The sequence below is a fragment of the Embiotoca jacksoni genome, unplaced genomic scaffold (genome assembly GCF_022577435.1).
Source record: "Embiotoca jacksoni isolate LCO1_2020_lvr unplaced genomic scaffold, fEmbJac1.0.p SCAF_1, whole genome shotgun sequence".
NCBI lineage: Eukaryota > Metazoa > Chordata > Actinopteri > Embiotocidae > Embiotoca > Embiotoca jacksoni.
In genome coordinates this window covers 14,211,252-14,231,399 of record NW_027185229.1, presented here as the reverse complement: position 1 = coordinate 14,231,399, position 20,148 = coordinate 14,211,252, and the positions used below count along the sequence as shown (strand labels likewise).

General features: G+C 39.7%; 1 protein-coding gene across 5 annotated transcripts in view; it reads right to left on the bottom strand.

Annotated features, from left to right (window-relative positions):
* Positions 1-20,148, bottom strand: part of iqsec1b (IQ motif and Sec7 domain ArfGEF 1b) — a 201,626-nt gene that overhangs the window by 50,092 nt on the left and 131,386 nt on the right. The window contains exon 1 of one of the 5 annotated variants that reach the window (XM_069178095.1): positions 16,653-16,742. The exons of the other annotated variants lie outside the window; for them this stretch is intronic. The gene's annotated coding sequence lies outside the window, so the exon portion shown is untranslated. Of the gene's footprint in view, positions 1-16,652; positions 16,743-20,148 lie in introns of those variants that run through there. 5 annotated transcript variants of the gene reach the window in all.

Here is a 20,148-nt window from a genome sequence, read left to right as displayed (position 1 = left end):
TCCTCAAGGCTTTTTGCTTCATCTCGCCACACAACACAATTGATTCTACTGAATAAACCGAGTTCCATATCATGAAGATTTAGACGCAAATTGCGGTGGTGCTGGTGGTGCACAATAGAGGAGTTTGGTGTCGATACTAATTTTGATTTCTTTCTTGGAGGGATATAAAGGTATTTTTCTCTCAAAATCTTCAAACAAGTCAGACTGTTCAATGTGGACTGATGAGCCAAAAGATTATGAATGCTTGCAGATAAAGCAGATAACATGGATTATCTTACAACAGCCCATGTCAACGTCTTGAATATGGTGATGGAAAGTGAATATTCAGATCTGGTAATTCACGTTTTGAATGAGGGAGAAATGGGCTGGTGGAAAATCCTGAGCGACTTTGGCAATGACCTATTGTGAAGTCCAGATGAGGGATCAGAAGGTTTGTTGGGCACTGCTTTGGTGGGTCGGAGATGTTTTGATGGCATGCGAAGGACCAACAGTATGTTAGGTCATGATATTTTGGTTCATCAGTGTCCATGCAGCTGTTTAACCCTCCCGTTGTCCTAGGGTCAAAATGACCCACAGCTGTATTCAACCAAGTTCTATTTTAGTTCATTTTATTTTTATATTATTTATATATTCTGCGGTTTATTTTTATATTATTTATTTTTAGGAGGCTGTGAGGGTTTCTTTAAATAAACCCTCACAGCCTCATTGTCACCAATGATCCCAACAAAATATAAAAATAAAATAGAACTTAGTTGAACACAGCATTCACATTTGAACATTTTGACCTTAGGACAAATATGCGAATAACTAGAGCTGGTTGGAGGGTTAAGAACTTTTCCAGAAGTAAAAACTAGAACTGGCAAACACAAGGCTACTCATACATAAATGACAAATGGATGTTTTAAAAGTTTACACAAAAGTGACTGTTCCAAAAACAACTTACTTAAGCATTTTCTAATTCAACTCCTCTGTGATTATATGCGAACAACTAGAGCTGGTTGGTTTAGGGTAAGCAAATATCACCCACACCAAACAGATGGTGAAAGATCTCCAATAGAGAAGTCAGATTTTGTAGGCCCAGCCATCCACCATGACCTTATCCTTAGTATAACATTTTGTAGTGGAGTAAGGGTTAAGTTACACAGAAAACCTTTGCATATCTGACTGAAAGGACTGAACTGCCATTCATGAATGGGACTTAGAGAATCTACAATGAGTCAAAATTAGGGCAAATCAGTGGGACAAAAGTCAGTTGGGTTTTCAACAAATGATTTACTCTGAGCTTCTTGTCTTAGTCCAAAAGAACTTAGCTGAATACCTTACACAGGATTAATGGAACAGTTTCACAAGAGCTGGTGTCTTCAACTCATAACTCACTTAAATTGCTATTGAGAAAGCTTTGGTTACATTTAACATGACTGAATGAACTGCCAAAACAGTTCCTGAGTTTTGGTACTGACACCAGAGTTATATTTTGGCTGATGAAACAACCTTTTTTTTTTGCCACAGTAGCGGCACGAGTCAAAGCAGGACGATGCCAGTCGTTTGGGTGGTTGACAGCTTTGGTTCAGACTGAAATATCTCAACAACTACAGGATGGATTATTGTTGAATTTTGTGCACACGTTCAAGGTCCAAAAAATAATTTGAATTTGATGGTTCTGTGACTTTTCTAGTGGTGCCACTATGGGGTTCACATTTTAGAATTTTAGTAAATGTCTCAGCAACTATTAAAAGGATTGCCATTATATTAGGTTCAGACATTCAAATCCCCTCCAGGAACAACTGCAACAACTTAAAGATACTTCCAATTCCATCATTAAGTCAAAATATGAATTTGTCCAACTTAATTCATGACTAAATTCCCATTTCCTTCATATGCACTGTGTGTGGAGTTATAATTAGCAAATGTTGGCACACTACCAAGTTAAACTTAGATAGTTTACGTGATCAACATTAAACCTGCTAGACATGTGTTAGCACTGTCATTGTCCTGATGGCATGTTGATGTTAGCATTTAGCTTAAATCACTGCTATGACCAGGTACAATCTCAAAGAGCCGCTGACATGGCTGTAGAGTCTTTCCTTTTTAGAGTGTTTATAGTGAACAAATGTTAAACTGTGAACTTTGCCTCAATAAAGCAGAAGTTTACACAACAAGGAACGAGGAAACAAGATTACAAATCTGACCAAATGTTCAGTGGCTGTTTGGGGTTTTTGACAGTTTTTAAGTACTTGGGATACAGACACATGCTGGTTGGCATTAAATAAGTACTGACGATTGACACTGAGTCTATGAGCAACATAGCAGCACAGCATTAATAGGAAGGTCTTCACTTCTTCTTTGCTATGGAGGTTGGGATTATATTCATCGTTGAAACTGTCACAACTGGCTGAAAAACAAGTGTTTTAAACACAGACCCCTAAAATTGGACAATACAGGGAAGTCAAACATACAGGCACACAGAAAACAGCATTCTTTGCGAAGCAAAGCGAGACCTAAGAGGATAAGACTTACTGTTGGGACTGTACACTGCAGTTGGCATGGAACGGCATTAATATCCCGAGTGAGCTTCTCTATCCAAGTTTGCCAGGGGTCGTGCCCCCTTCTAACGCCGGCACTCACGGGTATGTCGCCACGACGACTGATGCAGTAGCACAACTGTCGGAGGTGCCAGAAGGGACAAACAGAGACAGAAGGAGAGCGTGGAGACTAGTTGTTGTGCTCTTACCACACGGCCTATAGGATTACTGGTAATGGGATTTCCCACTAATGGCTCTCTGACAGGTGGCGTCCCCGTTCAGACCAAGTTCAGCTTTGGCTATAAAAACATCATGGAGGTTTAATGCTTTCTCTTCCAAATGCTGCAAAAATATCCACCTTAGCTGTTTACACCAGTGATGAGGCTGAACATCTCTTTTCTCCACAGCAAGCACAAAAATAACTAAGTCCCAGTGTTTCACTTTCTGCAAATAATACCTTTAAGTAAAGCAGATTTCTCACTTTATCCTCAAGTCTAGACAGTAAAACCAGGCCCAGACCCAAATTTTCTTCAAGGTGCAGATATGTCAAGGGACGTCGCGATGACTGCAGCATGCACCAAGTACATTATAAGAAAAGAGTTAATGTGTGGATGCTAGGAATTAGGATAATGGCATATCCTTCAAACTGCCACGTCAAGGTATTTTGCTAGTACGTTTTTCACCACATGTTGTGGACATTTGTGGACAAAAAAGTTTATGATTAAATTGTGAATAATGCTATTTAAAAAAATGGATTTGCATAGGGTAAAGCTGCTCCATTAGTTTCAAAATTAACCCGAGGTCTACATCTAGTAGGATGCAATGACTGGAACCATTTAGGTTGGGACTTGTCGCTCAAAAGCGGTTAAGGGATAGTTTTGGTGTTTGCACCTCTTCCAGCCGACCATGGTTACAGCGAGTGGCCCTGGCATTTCCTTGACCACTTTGCGTCACCTCTTTTCTCTCGACTGCCACTCCATGATTTAAATTCAACCAAAATACACCTTTTCCGGCTTTCACTGGTGCCAAGTCAGTGGAAGGGAAGGCCAGAAAAGCAGGTTAGACAGAAAGAGGGAGGGCTGGAGAAAGAGAAAGACAACAATAGCTGGAGGCCACGTCATAATGTAATGATGCTAATGAGGATAAAGCAGCTTGTCACCTTTTCTCCGTAAGCCCCTGAAAGCAGGACAGCTTGTGACATCACAGTGATCAGCAGCACCACTTCACACGTTGCAACATGAAACAGTGTGTGAATTTGTTAGATGGAGAGACGGACACAAAAAAAGCCTGAGCTGAGTACTAAAGGAACATTACAGGCAACTTTTGGCTCTCTATATTTTATCCTTGTTGCAAAACTCTGGATGAGCAGAATTAAAAGAGGTGCCATTACTATACATTCCTAGCTGGTTTTAAGGGGGTAGTTCTAACGTTTCATCAGAAATTCACGCAAATATTTTCTTTTCTTTTTTTTCAAACTTTCATTAAACAATTCCTTCCAGTAAAATGCTCAGCGTTCCTCAGTAAAGAGGATGCTGTGTTCCTCTCTGAACAGCCATTATCATTGCAACAGTTTGGCAAATCATTACAGCTGAAAAATGGTCCCCGGGGTCGATTTATATCAGCCTCAGAGAAATGACACACCCGTGTGGCACTTCTTGGCTTTAATGAATATATCAGACTGCGGTTAATGATTATTTCTGTGAAAGAAAGAAGCTCCTAGTCACCTCTTTTGTCTTATACAAGTTGGAAAGCAACTTTGATTTTAGAGGAAAGAGGTAAGTGGTGTGTGCACATAGCTGAATCACAGTGACATTCAGTCGATGATAAGAGTCACAGTGACATACAGTTTAGGTTTGATTTAAGTACTAAAATCTCTATAAAAACCTCTCTTTGTGTCAAATCTTCTGGGCTTTTCTAGCGCTGAGTGTGGGCTGTCAGGCAACATTGAAACTCAACATGTGATTGGCAGAGTTAGTAACAAAATTTCTGAAGCATTCGTATTTATTTCACATAAAAGTAATCCAGTGAAACACAATGCCTTCATGCACTGTTAAGAACCTAGAAAAAAACAGCAAACAGCAACAGCCTTACTAGGGCTACAAACACAATGAAATAAAAGGACTTATGTTGAATTACAGGCACATAATGCTTTTCAAAGAAGTTTAAACTGGTGATAATCATATCTAAACTGAACGGTATGAAATATGAAATAAAAAACAGGTTTTTCTTGAACTAAATAAAAAGGCAGACTTACTTAATCCTGACTGTGTTTACAAATGCTTAAATGAGCGGTAATTAATGACATAACCATGTTAGTTTTGGTTGTCACTGTCGTGACAATGTTGGCAGCAAACACATCCTTCAAAAGTAAAAGCGCTGCATCAGAAATTCTGTAGATTTCAAAATAAAACAGACTTTTTTTCCCTTAGGTTTTCTTTTATTATTATTTTTTTTCACACGTACACATTCTCAACCTTTGTGACCCACCTTTCGATCGCGACCCGTTTATATGATAGCATAGTTTATTCATAATTATTAACACCCGTACATAATATCAAAATATGACATAGAATGAATTTAGGCTTGATTTTTTTCAATTTGTTTGTACACATTGTGCAAACATTGTTTTCAAATTTGTCTGCAGAGGAGAGACATTTATTTATGCTCATCTTGAATCTGAGCTCAGTATGTGTAAATATAAGAGCATCACAGCTGATCTTTAACTATTCGGGTCCAAAATGCAAATTATTCAAGAGCCATTTGGGTCACTTGAAGTCCACTGGTCAAATATACTAAGACTGGAAATATTAGTCTGGCAGGAGACATCCTGTGTCCAATAGAGCAAAATTTGAAATAAATATTTGTATATTTGCAGATTCAATCAATTTCAGGGAGAGGTTGGAAAGAAGAAGCACTTGAATTCAATTTGCTACTAAAATTTGTTATTGAAAGCAAAGCATTTTTATACAACTGCATGCTGTAAAACATATCTGTATCCCAGATATATCTTTCAAGATATACAAGATTTGGACTCCAAGTCAGTTTAAAAATCAGTTTCTAAGGATACAGTTAATAGAGAGTGGGACCTAAAGACCTTGAAGCTCATTTCCTACCAGGCATCAATTTCATTTGATGGATTGTATGACTGGCAAATATGGATAATGATATATAAAGGTTGGACAATTTTATTAATTTCAGTATTCATTAACTTGATTTTTTTCTTTTCTTTTCTTCTTATACTTGAGCACAGAGAATCATTTATTTTGGATACATGTTCTCTTTGTTTTTGTCTTTCTTTAATGCTGTATTTATAGGCTACAGTAGATTAGACTAAAATAAAACTTTATTAATCCCTGAGGAAAAAATTGCAGCAGGCCACGGCCAAATTAAGAAATAAGAAGCTATTAGAATGAGAGCAAATAGAAACAAGTATTTAAAATAAATATAGAGTTGTCACAGATATTGTCTGTGCAAAGCAAATATCTGTGCCTAGAGGGTCTAGAAGTGCAACTCTTGTAACCATGATATGAAACTATACGGTAAATCCATATAGAGTATACACAGTTTATATAGTATTATAGTGGAGTGGTAGTAGAGTCAGGAAATAGTTGCTGTCCTTTCTGACTTTTTTACTTCTTCTGGCTGTGTTGCTCACTGACCAGTAGAGGGCGTCATTATTTCAGTCATCAGACCTTTCAAAGCTCAGGAGCATAACGAGCACTTTGACATTCAGAGCTAACAGAATGATTATAACGGGATGAAAAAGCAGCTCATATCAGATTCCTCCATGTTTCTAAAATAACACCTGACTCCTCTCACTTCACACATGTCCTTCTCCTCAGGTTTGGGACACAGTGGCTGATGTAATCCTCAGGCCTGTGCCAGACATTATAATTGGGATGAAGGGGCTGGAATTTAGATGAAGCAGAAATATGTATTTTTTTTGCTCACTTTTGACCAAAGCATTGTCTACTGTAATTCTGAAATCTCTCTTTCTTATCCAACCAATTAGAGTCAAGCAAGCTGAGCGAGGGGGAGGAGAGAGGATGGGGCATCTCCAGCAGCCTGCTAACCACTCAGGGGATCTCATTAGAGCTGCCCGCAGCCCACAGGCTGGGTGTTGTGTTGGCACTGCTTCTGACACCACATCAGTACCATCGGCTTCAACGCCACCAAGAGAAAGAGCCTGAGTAAGAAAGCATGAGGAGCTTTCAACTGGATCTCCTGACAGTCTGTCACAACACTAAGGTGTCCACATGTAAAATGTCAATACTAATCCAAAAACAGCAATCTTGCAAGATCTTATAAGCTTTCTCAGAGTGGCCTCCTGGATCCAATAATTCAATCGCAGATTTTTGGTCCGAGGAGTAAAGCAGCTAAAGCTGATAATGGCTACACAAGTCTCAGCAGACCCTTCACACACACCACGTTGATGTAATCAGTCTGGTGCTGATAGGAATGATACGTTGCTTCCTCAGAGGAACATCTCTTTATGCCATGTGCAGACTCAGGCAGCAGCAAGAATAGGAGGAGGATACTTGAAAATCAAGCCTTCCCCAAAGCCTGTAATGTCAGGCGGACAGTCTCCACAGGTAGAGAACAAGCCTGGCTTCTGCTACAAGAGGGCTTTTGTTATAACATTTAAGCATATGCACTCTCATATGTGAGGAAACAGCAGGCTCTGTGCCGGATCCAGAGCGCGTCCGACCGCAGCCCTCTTTCATATCAGTAGGACACGCCTTGCTTGTTTTTGTACCAGTATTAGCTGGTGTAGTGATCAGTGGAGCATGTTGTACAAAGAGCAGGCATGCAATGGTGCTTACTCTGACAGAGGCCCCTGATGGATGAGTGCAGTAGGTGCTGGATAGGGTGCACTGACTCAACGTGGCGACAGACGGCAGATGTTTGTGCGTACAGGCAGAGCTGGATTTAATGAGTGTTTACCGTCTCGAGCAGAGAGATGTTGGCTACATCCTGCTGTCATGGTGCTGAGTGCCACCTCATGAGCAAGGCACTGCATGTCACTTGAAGGATAAATCTGGTTTAGCTACCAGGTTCTTATTTTTCTAGACTTTTGTAATAATAAAGGATGTTTTTATTAATTTGTTGTCACCGTAATGTACAGGTTGAGTGCAAAACAGCTTTTTCTTTGATGATGAAAGTTCTGCAAATGAAGATGGACCTGATGATCAAGAACTGGGCCCTGTTCACAATTGACATTAAAATCCATCTTGAGGGATCACAAGTCGGCAAATCTAAGTACATGTGAGAATCCAAGACGCACTGAGGGCACAATGAGGTCCTATCTGTTCAGACCACATTTGGACATGGTCTTGGTATGGCCACTTTCTTTTTGCAGTGTGTACATGGATCTGTCTTGGGCCACAAAGGACCACCTACTTAACAGAAATTACATTACATTTCATTTAGCTGACACTTGTATCCAAAGCGACTTACAATAAGTGCATTTCAACCATGAGGGTACAAAAACCCAGAACAACAAGAATCAAGAAAATACAATTTCTTCAAGAAAGCCAAACTACAAAGTGCTAAAAGTAAGTGCCATTTTAAGTGCTACTAAAGTGCTACCTATTCAAGGTAAAGTCGGAAGAGGTGTGTTTTTAGTTTGCGGCGGAAGATGTACAGACTTTCCGCTGTCCTGATGTCGTTGGGGAGCTCATTCTACCATTTAGGAGCCAGAAATAATATCCAATAGAAAAAAATAATATCCTGTGTGATTCTGTTGAGCCTAACTAAACTTTACAAAAAGTAGAAGAGATTTGCCAGCAGACTGAAGAGGAGGCTGTAAAGCAGCTGTTAAGCGAATACAAAACACAGGCAATCTATCAGGTCAGGGGTCTGGAGTGTTTCAGACAGATCTGCACTATCATCATAATCATGTTTATTCACACAGCAGTTTTTATAAACCTGTTGTGCTTCGCTACAAAGTATAATTCAATAAAATACATGGCAATATGGGACAATTTGGGGTATTTCTTTAAGAGCACAGTCTGTATGACAACATAATTTGTTAGAATAATTGACAGTAATAACTTTTTGTCAACTGGATGTTGCTTTGACTCCTCTCTTCTCAAGTTCCTATATGTATTTATTGACCTTATGTATGCTTTTATTTGCACATACAATTTTAAAGTGAGATGAGACCAGCAGTTACTTGAGACACAGGTGTGAACTGACATACTTTAAACTGTTCACTTGTGATCAGATCAACCAAGATATATGTTAATGCCAGGTGTGAACGGGGCATTTGTTTTTGAGCCATTCGAGAGATTATCAGATCATTTTAAAAGCACAACGAGAGCATGGACTGGCAAAGTGATTGTCAAGAAAGACGCGCCCAGACTTCCAACACGTTGATTGCAGGTTCTAAAAGTCTTTTGTTTCTCCAGAATCAGAATCATATCAGCTGGTATGCCATGAAATAACCTGTGTTGGGATTTGGTGCTATTGAATTGAATTGAATTGAATTGAATTGAATTGAATATAATCGAATTGAATCAAATTGAATTGAAAAACTCAGAGTGGAACAGTGCATGCTTTGGACAACGACAATTACACTAGTAAATATTGATTCATAATCAATGAAAATAGTATTTATGCGACATCTATAAATGATAAATACATTTTTGTGTTCTTGTTATTTTTAATGCTACTCTTTAAAACAAGAGTACAAGACAAAGACCAAAGTTGTAGTACAACATTTTCCTTAAGCTTCAGCACTCACCTGCCACCATCAGTTTATACGTGACGCATTTCATACAACACATATCCGTCCTTCGCAGATAAAAGTGAGCGTCATTAACCCCACCAAACATTCGCTTCTTTTCAGCTTTGAAAAAATTATGAGCTTGTACAGACACCAGACATTTTTTGGGCATGCCATGACACACAGAGCACCAACACAAGCTACCTTTTGACCACTTCATGAAAACTACTTGTAGGCTTTCAAACTATTCGTCCCTGCAAAGAATCTCTCAAAGGTGTTTTTATGAGAGAAAAATGCAATGACTGATGTTTTCGATAACATTCTTGTCAAACAGTGAACAACTGAGAAACTGCAAAGCTAAGAAATCTCGAGAATAAAAAACTCAATGCCTTGTTTGTATCGAAAAAGTCTATCTTCAAAGGGAACACATATTGGTACAGTATGAGATCTCATTTCCACAAAGGAGCTCTTGTTACTGTGACTTGATAGAGGGGATCAGATGAAAGCTGCTGGCACAAAGCAGAAACAGAACAATGCGATTGTTTGCAGCTCTTTCAGGAATTGTTGTTTTTAAGCCAGAAGAGGAAGAGATAATGAGCGGGATAAAGTCATGTTAAGGGTAAAATATCACGAGTGGAAAATGCCAACAACGGTCATTATGCCCCTGATGTCCATTATCATTTGAGCTCTGTGGATAATCTGCTATGAATTTCTAATAGGCCTGGTCTCTCCTGTGACATCAAACACTTTATCTGCACAATCCATCAAACAGACACCTCCGTGGGCTGAAATGGAGACCAGAAAGAGAATTAAGCATAAAATGGGGCCTATAAGCATGCTAATGCACACTTATAAAAATGTTATTGACCTCCAGCGCAATTATCTCCACCTGGATCACTTGTCTCTTCAATCAAAAATGACCATATATCTGCACAGATGCCACTGTTCCCATGTCTCTCATATTGAAACCACACCCACACCCGCAGCGTGACATTAAAAGCTAATCAGATGTCAAAAGTCTTTTCATTAGGGCCAGAAGAAGACAGACTGGTGTGTTGGGATCACTGACTGAGCAGCAGCACTGTCCAATAATTACCAGTGGTCCAGCACCTGCCCCCCCAATCACACTACCATCCCATCCAACTGCTCACAAAACATGCTTCTACACAGCTGTGTACAGTTTACTCACGTCTATTAGCCATGGACAGATTATGAGACAGCAGACTTCAGGCTGGAACCGACATGTGGAAGGCTCCATGAACTTCCTACATGGCATATCTGTTTTGGTCATTTTATGTTTGGTAGTGATTGTTTTTCATCTGTTTGTGGTTGTTTTGCATCGCTTTCATCTGTTTGTGGTTGTATTACTTTCACAGTCGTTCCCCTTTTTATTTGTCTGTTTTTGACTTATTTTGTGAATCACCGTTCAAAAGCAAGTTATGTCATAAAACCAGGCTGCCTGTCATGGGAAGTTGTCTGTGCAATAGAAAGATGCAATTAGTTAAGAAGTAGGTGTGCTATTACCGTACAGTGAAACTGATTTCAGCCAAATCAGCCAGCAGATTTGAGTTTATTTTTGCTTAATCTTAGACAAGACGAGAAAGCAGGAGCATCATTTGTAGTCATTTTGGGTCTCTGTGTAGTTGTTTCATGGCTCTTTTTTAGCAACTTCATATTTGTATAAAGCTGTTTTCTTTCTATTTGTGGTAATTCTGTGTAACACTGCTACAAAATGAGCTTTGTCATAAAACTAGGTCTTCTGGGGTTATGATTTCTACAACTTTTTATAACCCTAATTTGCTGGCATAGTAATTAGGATGGGCGCAAAGAAATAGGTAAGGTGGTGATATTATAAAGCCACAAAGCGTATGAAGGGACGAGGTCTGGGTGGAAGGATGTGTCAACAAAACATGCCTGGGACAAATGATCCATATGGTAGTTCAGGCTGAAGGACGTGTCTGTCCTTCACACCACCGTGAGGAAAACAAGAAAATAATCTTGCAAAATAATGTGTGATGTCTTCAAGCATCACACATTATCAAGCACTGACATTGTGGACAAGCAGTCCTTGGAAGAGAGTGAGGGGCACTGGTTATTTGGTTTACTCTTCTGTAAGGGAAGCCTGGTATTACGACCAAATTCACTACATGAATATGGGATTCTGGCCACCCTCCACTGGGGATTGTTTCCCCTCCATTGTTTCCCAATGGATGTAAACATTGGATTAATTTGAAAACTATTGGAGCAGCATTCAACCAACCAGCATTGACCACCATATCATGTATGTTGTATGCCAAAAATCTACCACCACTGCCATGTTTGGAACTACTTTAACATCATCGCACTTAACCATCCACACCATTCACTGATTGGTCCGCCCCTCAGAGTGGCTAAACAAACCTTAATGCGAACAGGGTTTTCGGACTATAATCCCAGCGAAGACTGAAGGTATGAGCCACAGGTGAGTGGAGCTAGGCTTGTGTAAGGATGCAAAATAAACATGGAATATATTTGTTTCTGCCCAACAGTGTACTTACTGGGTATGGTGACTACCATATTTAACAAAGTCTCCCATTTCCAGGTTCAGTGTTTCACTGTAGATCCCACTGTGAAATGTAAGCATGGCCCACTTAACATATGATTCATGATGTGTGCATGAGCAGCAGGCGATGAGGCAGGGAGTAAATACATGATCATTAAATACATGATCATTAATGCACAAACACATACTCACTCACTCACACACACACACACACACACACACACACACACACACACATTTATCTCTCTCTCTCTCTCTCTCTCTCTCATCCACCCTCTTCGGAGTCCTCCCCCTCCTTACCATCTCCTACGCATTAATTATGACATTGACAATAAAGGAAAGTGTTTAACGGGGGGGAATTGCAAATGAGCAGGAATTGATTATGCCCTCTCTCATACTAATTGATTACAGACTTCAGACAGGAATAATGAAAGCAGATGAAAAGGAGGAGGTGAGGGAGAGAGGAAGAGAATTAAAGTTGGGGAGAGGAGGTTAGAGGCTGGCCAGCCAGAGAGAGGTGGAGGGGTGGAGGGACAATGAGAATAAAGAGAGATGATAAATGAAGAACTTCTAAGTACTGTACTAATACCATGTTAAAATGCTTTTACCAGACCTGCATATATAGTCATTTGACTAAATTGATCACATGCCAAACACATACAAGGACAGCATGCAGTCCAAACATATGAATCAACATTTAGTCCTTTTTATCAGCAGGCTTTGCAGATAATGTTTCTAAATTCAAACCACCATCAACAACATCTCCTCCAACAGTAGGACAACTAATGTGCATCTACTGGCTATACACTGCTGCTCCTGGCAAATACAATACAACAGTAAAAAAAACAACAATCCCAGACTAAGGTTTGCCGGTGATGGATATTTTCCCAGAATGCAAGACCAAAGGACATGAGCGCGTAGCAGGAGGTGTTCCAGGAACCATTAACCCACAATTAGCTACGGGGCTGCACATTATAAACTACTCTGTGTTAATATTAACTGAGCTGTTCTAGAGGTAAAAAAAAATATGGTAAATAAACCTCCTTAATATTAATCGTTCTGAAGTATTTTCATTAATTTTTTTATGAGAACAAACTACAATAATAAAAAAAAAAAGTTTATTGTAAATTCATTCATTCAGCTGTGTTTACTTTATGAGATTGATTGAAGTTGTTGAAAGCAGTTTGTATAACCACAAATTCTAGTGAAAGGTTGGTATTAAAATAGTGTAAAAAAACCAAACATTTTAAAGGCTACAACAGTGTTTTGATTTGACATGACACACAGACAATTCTAATTTGTTCTTAATTAGAAACATCTGTTTATGTGTCCTTCCCCTAACCTTCCACTTGACTTGCCTGTGGTTTTGGGGCAACGATTTCAGTCAAACAATGACAGTTGAAGGAAGAACATAATATGTGGCCAGCCAGATGTTGGTGGCAGTGCATGCTCTGTTCTGTGCTGAGATAATGATGAAACCCACACATGCTGTGTTTTGGGTTAGTTATGCACACACACAGCCACAATCTGGCAAGGGCCCTCTCCAGCTGTTAGGTGGAATTCAGCAATCCCCCCTGAATTTACAAAGGTGGCGCCGGAACCCTTCCTGAGGAGAAAATAATGGACTTGCTGATGGCATACTGGGAAAAAGCACTTTGGAGAAGAAAGGTCATGGTGAATATGTCCAATTGCTTAGAATTTAAGTGGCTGCCAGATCATGTGAGAGCACTGCTGTGCCTCTAATCCGTCAGAGTGCCATTAGCAGGTGGCACATTGCCTTTATCAGAGTCAGGGTGAATCCAGGCTTCACAGGACAGCCAGGCCGGGTTGGAGGTAACCCTCCTTGACCACTGACAGCCTAGCTGCCTGAGATTGAGTGACCCAAGCTCAGGGCCTGTGTGGCCATTAATGTTGGATGACCCTGGCCTCATTCAAATGCATACATGATGGAGGAGGAACCCAGGTGGCGGCATCCCTAACCACCCCAGCAACTCTCCGGTCATTATTGACCGAGCCATGGGTCACCATGCACCCGATAGTGATTAAAAAAGACAAAGAGTGAAGCAGATGCCTGAGCTACATATACATCAAGTTCTTTTGGAGATATTTATCGTTATAGCAATATACATCCATTTTGGTTTCATCCAAGCATGCATCAAGAGTATTAAACTGAAAAGTTATGGCTTAATCTCCTGATACCACACACATAGTGGTGGACTGATATTGGTGTTCCCCGCTGCAAAGAATAAAGACATAATGTAATGTGCGATATGTATTGAAATTTTGAAAGAAAAAAAAAAAGGGTTTGAGTTATAATATTTATGTTATGAAATCTTGATCTTATCCTTATTTTAGGGATGATTAAGATTGTTCACAGACTAAACATAAAATCTTAAAACACATTTATACTTCTGTGGGTTTGGAATAGGCCTACAGGCCGGCAGAAAAAGCAGTTTCCCTCTGAAGAAAATGTTTTCTTGTTTTATTTAATATCTTCATTTATTTAACAGCGACAGCGCTGACGAACACAAAACAAACTGTGAATGAGCCAGAGTTAGCGTAGTATGCTACTTTCAATCTGTTGTTCCCTACCTGTTCTTAAAAAGACAACATTGCTGTAGTCAGTTTGTATCAAAGACCTGGTTCACATGAACTACACAGGAACTACACAACAACCACTACTTTCAAAGGCTACTCTGCTTTTAGCGAGTTAGCTTTAAGACAGAAAACCGAATATTTAAGAAATGTATTGTTACTTTTCTTTCCACAGTATAATTTATAAACTTTATGTGGTATAACAAACTTGGTTACTCAAATCTCTAAACATCAAAACAGATTTTGAAATTATATGAAACAGTAAAACATGGGCGAATAGGGTAGAGTAAAATATCCCTCTCTAACTTGCTACAGGACATCATTGCTGTTGGTTTTTAATACTCTGTTTTCAATTATTGATTTTGTTTCTGAAAAATGACACATTTCAAATTGTATAGTATTTTTTTTTTTCATTCTTTAAGGTAAAATAGATGGTGGTCTTAACCAACTTTTGGCCATATGGGTCATTACTGCATTTTGTCTCACACTGTGTATAGCCTCAATCCAATCTTGTCCAATTTTAGATGTAAGGTCTGACAATTATCAAGAAAAATGATCAGTAGAAATACATAGCTCTCTAATATTGATATACCCAGCAATTTGTCAACATGAAATGTAATGTAAGTTAAATTTTCCCAGTCTGCTGTTTACAATAGATTACAATACATTTACATATAGGCTTAGTTTTTGTTAAACACCACCAACATATGAGTGTTGTGTGTATAATGTTTTTCAGTTCATATTATACATAACGTGTTTTACACATACTGAATGAACTGTATAGTACCATGTACTTTGCCCTTCAAAGGCAGACAGCAGCAATTACAGAAACTGAGAAGAAAGTTCTATATGCTGTAAAACTGTAATTTACTGACATTTTAGGATTATTACTCATCAAAAAGAAACAAGAATGGGTCAAAACCTATATGGTTGGACCGTGTTTGAAATGCTAGAGGGCTTTTCACTTGAAACAAGGGCTTTTTAATTTCAAAAGGTGTGAGAAAACTCATGAAGCGAGCGGTCAGTCTACATCCCTGCCCTCATCTCAGGAACTGCAATGACCAAAAGAATAAAATTGCAGATGACTCAAAATCCCCTGGGATGAGAAAGTAATTAAAAGTAATTGTATAAATTGTTGGATAAAATCATACAGCACTCAGTGTCTGGACATAGAAAGTTAAAAATAGAAAGGTATTCGAGCTGTCTTTTAGCAGAACCATGTGTTCACTAATTAAATTCAGTTCAGTTTTCTGATTTTCAATTCCATTTTTAAGATGTTGGGCCATCAAATTGAAAACAAATTGTAAAAACTAAAAAGCTAATTAACTTTAGCTAGGGCTACAGTGAGCTAGCTGTGAGACTTTTTTTTAAATTACACATTTCTAATAGATAAATTATGCAAATACGATGACCATAAACTTTTAAAAGGTAAAACAGACATTGAAATTTGAGATTTTGGATGTAACTCAATTCTAAACAGTAGTGCAATTTGGATTTGTTGAACAGTAAAAGCCAACTTTCTTCGGTTCATTTTACCTCTGCAGGTTACGAGTGTGTAAACCCTAGTGGGTTGGGCACTTTTAGGTTTAGGAGACTTAAATGAAAACACGCATTCATTCATTTATTCATAAAGATGAAGGAAAACATGTTTGACTAAGATTACCAAAAAAAACCCAAAACGGTTTCTGTACACTAAACACATAAACAAACACACAAAAAGCCTACAAGGAGTCCAAGACTTGAATCAAATTACAGGTGGAAATAAGACACCCTATCACTGAAATATTTATAACAGCTAATTACAATATTGGCATACGGTCAACCAACAAACAGCATCATGAAGTAACCTTCTGCAGAGCTTATGTTATCCTCCTGATATCTACTTCAAAAGTAAGAAAAAATTCTCACATGAAGCAATTGAAAACAACTTTTCCTCCAGTGACACAGTCAAGGTAAATGTGGTTCTACATAATAAGTTCAGATCTGACAAGCCTAATAAGGATGCAAATAATTCCTTCCACTATACAGACAAAAAGTGTGAAATTGCTGAGGAACGGCAGCTGAAGTAGGTGGCCCTGTAATCGATTGAACGCATATGTTTCCCAGACTGACAGCAAAGCCAGCACGGAACATGAGAGAACATGGCATGTAAAAAAAAAAGCCATTTACGTGATTTTAGTGTGCGAGCCAGTAAAGGTCTAATAATATCTATCTTTCCTTGCTCAATCCCTCGAGCTGACCACTAGTGAATCAGACCCAGACTCACCATATGTCTCCTCCTTCCTGCCCTGTCGCTTTGTCGTCACGTTGTGTTGAATAGCCTCTGCGTCTCCTGTCTGCCTGCCTCAGGTGTGTTATGGCAGACTCCTCTTGAGACACTGCTTCTGCTCTTTACCAGCTACAATTCAGAGGGAGGTGCTGTCAGAGAGCTCACAGCCAACAGCCTGCTCTCTGCTCTTTACAGAAGGTCCTCTATAACTCCACTTCCTGCTGGAGGAGTAAGTAGAAACAACTTTATGAAAGGCCAGGTATAGGTCCTGCTCCACAACACGGACACCACCAGACATCTCGCAGACAAATCATTGGATTTTAAATGGCGCGTTTGCTCGGATGCCAGAAAGCAATGCAGGGCTGGATTAGTGGTCGAAACACCAGAGGATTTGTTGTCGAGTTCAGCAGGAAAACTGTACTTCCTTTCCTTAGGGAGACTGGGAGCACAGGATGCAGACAACCAGACATGTACTTCACTGTGGGTCACCTCGAACCAGCAGCTGCAACTGCAGTCAGAGTCCAGAGTTAAATAAATAATACTGAGTTAATTTGGCTGGCAGTTGAAATAGCCAGATCAGGTTTGCTGGCCTCTACTGTTTCACCAGCAAACTTTTTTTTAAAGGGCCTGCATGAGCACAGCCTTTTAAACAAAAAAAAAAAATGCAGTCTTCTAAGAGTTCAAACAGAGTCTGGGCCAGCTTCTGCTGTAAAGCCAGGCTCTTTAAAGGGAATTTATTACAAAACAGTTCCAGCAAAGAAGGTTAAAACAGGTCTCACACACACACACACACACACACACACACACACACACACACACACACACACACACACACACACACACACACACACACACACACACACACACACACACAGTTGGTATGCAGTCAGGCTAAGAGAAAAAAAAAAAACAGAAGTGGGGTCAATAGAGAGCAAAACCTGCAAGTGAGTAGAGAAGAGTTATAGAAGTATGACTCCTGTCTTCAGGAATGCTCAGCAGACAGATGAGACCGCCATCTTCTCTCACCGATCAGAGAGGAGTGCTACCAAAGTTGATATAGTGCTAAAGTTGGTCTGTGCACATGCTCACTGACATGTTAGGGGAAAAAAAAAAAAAAAATCCATAAAGTGTTAATGTCTTCCCATTGTGTTCACAACTTGTTTCCTTTTTATGTGAATATATGAATTCAACTTATAGCCACCAGGGATATTGAATGTCATTTTCCTCTGCTGTCACTGTGACTGCCATGCAGTGGCAAAGAAGGATAGTAACACTGCAAACACGGACAAGACTAATTTAAGTTAGCTATTTCAATATACTGCACATTTGACTTGTAGATCATGTGTGCTTGTGTGAGTAACTGTGTGGTAATTTTTAGCAGAGCAGACAGGGGACTCCAAGCCAAGAGGAAAAAACATGTAACTGTGGCATTCATGAGAAATCAGCAGAGATGGAAAACATCTGATGGCCAAGTTACACAAGACAGTGTGCGTGCGCTGAGCCAGACAGGGATCAGAAAGTCAATGAAATGCTTGGACTCGCTGAGAGACCAGGGAGGAACATTTCTGTATTAGAACAGGAACTCCAAGCTGTGGCTGGCCGACCCATGGAGACTGGAATTACAGCCCATAGCAGTTTATGAATGGTGATTGGCTACTGCTGACTCAAGCTGCTCTAGCCACAGTGGCCACTAATTTTAGCCCTGCTGTGGTGAAATCACTGTGTGGAACCATTAATGCGTCAACCCATCCTATACAGCACTTCTCATGACCTGGTATACTGTTCTCAACGACACAAATAGAGGACACTCTGGGGAAATAAAAAGTTTAGTAAATCATCTTCCTGTCATCCAATGAAGATTGAATCATTTATAAGGACAATAATTCTGAAACATTGTGCATTCCCTGAAGAGCTGATCACATGAAAAGTTATAAGAATAAGCAACAATTTTAGGAATCAGTATATTTACACCAGTGTTTCCCAGTAAAGGAACCCACAATTGACCCGTTGGTCAAGTTGGACCGGGTCCAAATTCTACTTATCAGGTTGGGTGGGGTCTGACTTTTCTTGGATCTATGTGTTACGTCCAATACTCGAGGGGGATATGAATGGCCTCAAGCATGCCAAGTATATCCTCTATCAATTATCTGTTTAGGTTGCCCACATTTTGAATTAGGTCTAATTATCCTGAGTCTGTCAGAGTAGGGTCTGGCTGTGCTTGATTAATCCCTTGGACCAGGTCTCTCTTTTTTGAAAATTAATGTAATCAGGTTTGGGTGTGTATTCTTTGGGTGCAAAGTTTTGGACAAAGACCTCTAGTTTCCAATCCATGATCAGGACACAACAGCAGTGTGCAAAAGTTATAAACAAATTCAGAATATTTGTTTTTTGGGAACTACTTACTCGATCCATGCTCAATTAAATAATGCCTGTAAATTGAGTATTTTGATTTTTGGACTGTTAGTTGAACAAAACAAGCAATCCCAAGATGGCCATTTTTCACTATTCTCTGACATTAAATCTACTTAATAACAATTAGAAAAAATGATTAACAGAATTTTCAGCTGTAATCAGAACTCTTTGAAACAACTTTGACCTTTGCTTCTAAGATGATCTATGTCACAGCTGTGACACTTTTTAAACTTTTACAAAGTCAAAAATGTATATTTGTTTATCAGTTAAGTGTTACATTTAACTATGTATAAAATCTCATCTTTTAACTTGACTTCACCTGCAAGTATTCCATGTAAAAAATGAAACATCCCAAGCCCAGATCTACAGGTGTCCAAATATATTAGAATCAGAGTGAGTGCTCCCCCAGTGGAGCAATCAGCAAAAGGATGATGGCGTTCCATGCAGCACAAGACCATGCTTTGGTGAAGTGACGGGAAACCCCCTACCTTATCGTCCGAACTGAAATGCAGTACTTCCACATTAGATTCCACATGCCCCTGATATCATCGGGACAGAAACTTGAGATTTGGCTCGGTTAAGTCCTCTGATGAGAGATCCGAATGTTTTTGGGCAACTGAGAGCTGAGAACAGTCTGAATGAGAGAGGAGCAGCACCCGTCCTACCAGCATCCACCCATGCCACGCCCTCTCCCGCTCCTCACTTGACCACAAAACATGTACCAGTCTTTGCTTGTTCCTGGGGGGAAAATGACTAATTCATGGGGTAATTCAGTCACTGCTCCCTTCTGAGTTCCCCTTTTTTCTTCTTTTACCAAGCCTTTGTAAAAGTAGACACAGCCAGTTGTTGTCTGATGAGAGCAAAGCAGAGACTTATCCAGCATTACCAAGTAAGGCCAGCAGCTAAGTTCTTGCTCCCTTCTTGCTTCAGTGTAACACTAGCACGTATTCACATTCCACCAGCTGGCTGCAGCCCCTTCCTCAGCAGTCTATCACTTACTGCTGCCACGCAATCCCCCCCTAAATCATCGCTCCGGCTCTGTACGGGAGGTGCGAAGGTTTGGTTATTGTTTGCTCTCATT